Genomic DNA, 6,741 nt, shown 5'->3' on the forward strand with positions numbered 1-6,741 from the left:
ATGGCTGAAAGAACAGAGGGAGGAGGAGCAGCAAAAGCAATAGGAATAGATTTGGGGACTACATATTCATGTGTTGGAGTATGGCTATCTCAAGAAAATCGTGTTGAGATCATTACTAATGATCAAGGAAATCGCACTACTCCATCCTGTGTTGCTTTTAATGATCGGTGACGCTGCAAAGAATGAAGCGGCTCTTAACCTTATCAACACTGTTTTTGGTAAAGCTTTTGGACATCACATCTCCTATTCATTAGTTTGTTGTATTATACTGATTAATTTGATATCTATTTTCCGTTCTTAATGTTTCATTAGTTCTTCGATTTATACTGTAAAATATTATAAATTCATCGTTCTTAAGGATAGCACCTAGAGATCGTTTTCGGAGTCTTGTTTTTTGTTTTGTACTTGGATGCGAAGCGATTAATTGGTAGGAAATTCAGTGATAAGTTTGTTCAGAGTGACATTAAGCTCTGGCCTTTCAAAGTCATTGCTGGAGTAGATGACAAACCCATGATTCATGTCAGCTACCAGGGCAAAGAACTACAGTTATCAGCTGAGGAAATCTCATCCATGATTCTCAGTAAGATGCGACAAACTGCAGAAGACTATCTTGGTTCAAGTGTGAAAGACGCTGTGATTACCGTCCCCCGGCTTACTTTAGTGATTCTCAGAGGCATGCTACTAGGGATGCTGGTACCATTGCTGGCCTTAATGTAATGCGAATCATCAGTGAACCAGTTGCGGCTGCTATTGCTTATGGTCTTGGTATGAAGGGCGTTGGTCCAAAGAATGTTCTTATCTTTGATCTTGGAGGTGGTACTTTAGATGTTTCGGTTCTCACCATGAAAGAGGGTCTCTTTGAAGTCGAGGCTACAGCTGGGGATACCCATCTCGGAGGAGAGGATTTTGATGACAGGATGTTAAATCACTTTGTGTAAGAGTTCAAGAGGAAGCATAACAAGGATATCAGTGCAAACCCAAGGGCTCTTAGGAGGATGAGAACAGCATGTGAGAGGGCAAAGCGGAACCTCTCATCTACTACACGGGCAACCATCGCGATTGATGCTCTCTGTGAAGGAGTTGATTTTCATGCATCTATTACTCGTTCTAAATTTGAAGAATTGAACATGGATTTGTTCATGAAATGTATGGGTCTGTGCAGATGTGTTATGACTGATGCTAAGATGGAGAAAAGCAGCGTTCATGAAATTGTGCTCGTTGGTGGGTCCACTAGAATTCCAAAGGTTCAGTCTCTATTACGGGATTTTTTTGAAGGGAAGGACCTGTGCAAGAGCATCAACCCTGATGAGGCTGTGGCTTATGGCGCTGCAGTGCAAGCTGCTATGTTGAGTGGTCAGGGTAATGAAAAGGTGCAGGACTTGGTGTTACTGGATGTCACCCCTCTTTCTCTTGGCGTTGCTATTGTTGGAGATATTGTGGAAGTGATTATCCCAAAGAACACCACCATTCCAGTTAAAATGGAAAAAGGGTTTACTACCCAGTTCGACAATCAAACTTCTGTGACAATTTCAGTATATGAAGGTGAGAGTAGTAGAACCTATGATAATAACTTGTTGGGTGAATTTAACTTGGGAGGAATTCCACCACCCCCCTCGACTTGTTCCTAAGATAACAGAATGCTTCAGCATAGATGCAGATGGTATATTGACTGTGTTTGCTGAAACAAGACTTCGGGGAGCAAAAATCAGTTAACAATTACAAATCACAAGGGAAGGTTTTCGAAGGCTGAGCTCGAGAGTTTGACTCGGGAGGCTGAGAAATACAAGTCAGAAGATGAAGAACATAAGAAGAAGTTGGAGTTAGGAATTCGTAGAGGATATTAGGAATACAATCAATGGCAAGTGATCATCGGCTGGTAAAATGAAGATCGAGGCTGCGGTCAGCAAGGCCTCCCAGTGGTTGGATAGCAATGAATTAGGTGATTTGGATCAAATCACCTAAGAGATGAAGGAATTACAAAATGTATGCAGACCTATCATAAAAAAATATGAAATGGGTATGACCTTCCAAAGTAGCTAGGGAAAGTTTATGATGTACCAGCAGGCTTTGGCGAGGAAATCAACTAAATTGGTATTTACTTTTTTTTTTTTGCAATTTTAATTCAATTAAGTCGTTCTATCTAGCAATCTTAATATCTTTTTACTCTCATCTGAATGTGATAAATTTTGCCAAATACTTGCCTATTAGTAGTTAGACTAAAGGCTTTTTATCTTGTATCTTTGATGATTATGGGTTATTATGGTTATTAAAACTGATGGTTCTATATGTGTAAGAATTAGATTTTGAGCCTTAGCTTCAATTTTCTTTATGAATTTCTTCTGGTGGTGTGGTTTCAATTAGCTGGGTGTAGATGTTAGTCTTTTCAATTAAAACTTCCAGGCTTCAAATATGAGAGCCCATTTCTTTACAAACAATCATATAATCTTACCGAGAACAAAGTTGTGGGTGTCTAGTGTTACTAAATCGGAGAACACAAGGATCTTGAGATGAATTTAGAGTTTTGATATTTATTTTGTTGCCTGAATGTCTGTCTTTTCACATTTATCATCCTTTGACAATATAAAAATTTCGGTCACTATTGCGCTTAATTAGCTTTTCTTTCAAATGATAATGTAGGTCCGAAGTCACTTGTTTGCGATGCACTAGGCAGACTGACCTAATTTCATAGTAATAAGGTTTATACAGTAATAAATGTTTTTGTACTTGAAGGGTGTTGTCAATTGGGACATGGTTATTATCATAAGAGTAAAAGTTGGAAACCAGCAGGGAATAAAAGAGGTAAATTTTGCTAGAATACTGCAAATTTATTATGTCTAGGTTTTTTTGGTATGTAGTTATTAGCTAAACCATTAGAACAACAGTGAGAACTTTAGAATTTGTTAGAAGTTGGAGATATGATAGTAACTTGGAATCGGAAGGGAAGTTCATTATTAAGGAAACATCATTTACAATTTGGTAGATACTTATTAGGAAATTAGATGATGTATTTGTTAATAGAAACTTGATATGACAGAGTGGAAACATCTGTGCAGAACCTGATAGAAAGTTAGAAACACAAATGAAGTTAACATGCATGATTCTCAAAAGTCTGAATGTTGGTTCTGTACCTGTCTTCGATATACTGTGTAGAAAGTTAGAAACACAAAGGAAGGAAAGATGCATGATTTTGGTTCTGTACCTGTCTTGGGGTTGAGGGTTATCAATCGTTTGGGGTTGTTCTCGAAGGTATAGTCCCTTGGTTCATCAGAACTCATTGAAATTCTTTCCTGCTTTGCTTCTACTTTCTGCTTTTTGCCACAGGAAGAAATGCTTCATCACTGCTCTCTAAAATATGATAAGACATTTATTCTGTTAGTCCAGACTCTAGAGAGAGTTTTATAAGCATTGTTAGTTCTGAATATTGTTCTTTAGCAATGGATGCATTTTCTTTTCAAAAATTACACTGCAGCGCCCCAGTGTTTACTTGATGCTTAATTCTTCGTTATCATTTTATTATAATTATCTTTAGCCGACATGAATTATAGTATGTTGGAAAACACCAGGTTGAAGCTTTGATTTGAATGTCACATAGTTGACCTCATTCTATTGTAGTTTGTTTGGTTTTGATTCTGTGGAGTTCCTGCTGAATTACATTGATTATTCACTCATTTGGAAGTGTGCAGTGTGGTTAAAAGTCAAAACTGTTATGTCTGAGGGAACCTGTAATCTAGAAAACAAGCTAGTCGTTAGGAAGGGTTTTTATAGAGAGCGTTTGTGACGGGAACTTGTGATATTTAAAGTTTAAGGTTTTCCCGAAAGGTTGAGGCCTCGAAATCTATGTTCTTCAGATCTTGTTGATAGCTTGCGCCTTGAAGCATGAAATAAATTACTAGTTTTTCTGCTTGGTTTTACCATGCTTGTTTGCTCTTGTTTTGTTTTCCTTGTTGTTGGTACGTCGCATTTGATTTGATTGATGTATTAGACATTAGGTTGCGTCTTTTTCAGAAAGCCATATTGCGTGAAGCCTCTTAGAGTATGGGCCCATGGGCTGACTTAAATCCCATATCAAGATCAAATCCAGAACTAGTAAGCTAGAGAAAATTTTGAAACCTATTTTGAGGCATACTTTTTTTTTTTTTTTTTTTTGAGGCATACTCATTCATTATCTCATCTAGGATGGGTTTATCAGGGGTGTCTAAAGGTAGTGCAATTACCTATATATCCTTAAGCAATTTAAATTACTAGAGTGCCCTTATCCTCAAAAACCTAAAATCAAAAGTCAAAATAACCTTTAAACTTAAACATCTTGGACTTCACTTCAATCAAGCAAAGGAAACACGAATCTAAATGAGCGATGTTGGAGTCCGAAATCCAAAACTCAATTGTTCTCAGATGTATTTTAGAATGTATTTGTAACAAACCCATCTTGTTTCTGATTTATTTTATTTTGTTTGATCGATATAATATGATTTCAAAGATAAAATTAGGGTTTTCAGAAGATCAGTTCGGCTGATCTTGGAATATCAATTTTAAGCCGAACCTAGTACATTATTTAGAGAAACACTATGTTCGGCTAATGCGACTTTGCTAGATTTTGTTCAAATCAGCCGAACCTAGCCTTCTTCTTCGTTTTAAATTTTCAGAAGATCAGTTCGACTGATCTTGGAATATCAATTTTGAGCCGAACCTAGTATATGATTTAAAGAAACACTATGTTCGGCTGATACGATTTTGCTAGATTTTGTTTGAATCAGCCGAACATAAAATTCGTCAGTTACAGAGTGAAGTTCGGCTGATAACTTGTCAACCGAACCTCTGTTTTTTGAAAATATGCCTGGGTTCAGCTAACAACTTAGCCGAACCTAGTTATGTTTTCAAAAAACAGAGGTTCGACTGACAAGTTATCAGCCGAACCGTTCATCTGGTCAGTCGATCTAGGTTTTAAAAACTCAATTTTTTGACAGATTCAACTTATAAAAATGACATTAAACCTCGTATAGAAGTCTACCTCTAATTTGAATCACACATTTTGGTGAGTTCTAATCACTTAAATCTCAAAACCCAAGTTTTTTTCACTTCTTCTTCTTCTTCCTCTCGAAAATCCCAACTCTTTCACATAAATTTGATTTCTCTACTAATTTACCACTAATAATTTAATTTTTAATCAATCCTTAGAATTCCTAATTAATCAAGTCTAATCATAATCATTAACACTAGTTATGTAACGGTAATTATGTCATTATCAAAAAGAGTGGATAAGAGGTGATGTTGTTTTTTATTTAGTGACCCTATTTTGACATTATTTAGTATGCCTCAAAAAAATTCAGTATGCCTCAAAACAGGTTTCAAAATTTTCAATTCAGCTGCAGTAACATGTTTTGATCTTTCTTTAAGAAAAAATGATGCTTGTTTCTTGACCTCGATCTAAGCAATAAGTGTCCATAAATGGAACTTGCATGAGCTTTGACTACACATGTATTCTGGATGTTGCGACGAATAGTACAATGATGGAAGATAGAAAAATAAGAGGAATGAGAAACAAAGATAGGTTGAGATTTTGAAAAAACTATTGTACCTGTCACATTTTCGATGTCACTTAGGAAAAGAGGGAATGACTAGGAAACAGCCTGCAAGGGTAATACACTCTTATTTGTTGCTCCAGAACATCACAGTAGTAGTTTCATGACCAGCACATTTTTGTTATGTGGGTACTGATCTGCAATTCTGAAACCAGTTTGGATATGACTTGAAGGCGTGTGATAGGAATAATGTGGTTATGTTATCTATGGTGTGGTGTTGCTCATCAGGACTCTGTTGGAATTGGTTCAGAGCCTTATGGAGAGGTAAGTCTGACCAGTTTAAGCATGTTTATCTATACCAACATGTGTTTGTCTCGTGACTCAAAATTGACCCTTAAATCCACCATTATGAACCAAAAATCATGGCTAGTCTAGCGACCTAAAGATATTTCTCCTGGCATGAGATTTATTACATGTGCACTGGAGCATGAGACTGTTGGAATGGTGACAAGAGGAAGACGGTCAGTGGGTGAGGCAGAGGCACTGCCATGTTATTAATGCACTACGTACAGAAACCTATAATCCTTCGGATAAACAAACCCCTGCTGTCTAGGAATCTAAGCATGTTTCTCTAATCTCAATCATCAAACTCCTTAGACTCTCTCTCTCTCTCTCTCTGTCTCTCTATTTATTTGCCAAATCTGTGTAATGCACAGATAAAACCAAATATCTGAATGTGGGATTTCAGTGTCTGGTGGAAGCAGCGGTAGACTAGTTTTGTGCAAGTCTGAAAAGTTACTATGTTATCAACGCCCAAGACAAAATGAGTTGAGCCTATTATCCTTCGGATTAACCCGTCTTGTCTCTTCATTTTCTTGTCTCGTGAAAATAAAAAATTTCCCCTCTCTGTCTCTAAAATTTGCACTAAGAACCCCAAATTTCTTCATTTTCCTCCTCACTATTTCTCTCATTTAAACTCTATTTTTTTTCAGTCTAATCTTTCCCTTCTCTCTCTTTAAAATCTCCGTTTTATCATTTTGTCTCACTAAATCTCTCTCTCGGACCAAATTGTTTCTCTCAATCAGTTTACTTTCCTAAAAACTGATCTGAGGGTTTATAGATCTTGAGTAACTTTGAAACAAAGGGTTTAAAGCTCAAATCTTCCTCCTTCTGATATACTGTCAGTGCCCACTGTCTTCTTGAGTGTGTGTTTTGATTGAAA

General features: G+C 36.8%; 1 pseudogene; it reads left to right on the forward strand.

Annotated features, from left to right (window-relative positions):
• On the forward strand, positions 1-1,844 carry LOC113273665 (annotated as a pseudogene).
• Positions 1,845-6,741: the final 4,897 nt, after the last annotated feature.

The sequence above is a fragment of the Papaver somniferum genome, chromosome 1 (genome assembly GCF_003573695.1).
Source record: "Papaver somniferum cultivar HN1 chromosome 1, ASM357369v1, whole genome shotgun sequence".
In the NCBI taxonomy this organism is placed as follows: Eukaryota; Viridiplantae; Streptophyta; class Magnoliopsida; order Ranunculales; family Papaveraceae; genus Papaver; species Papaver somniferum.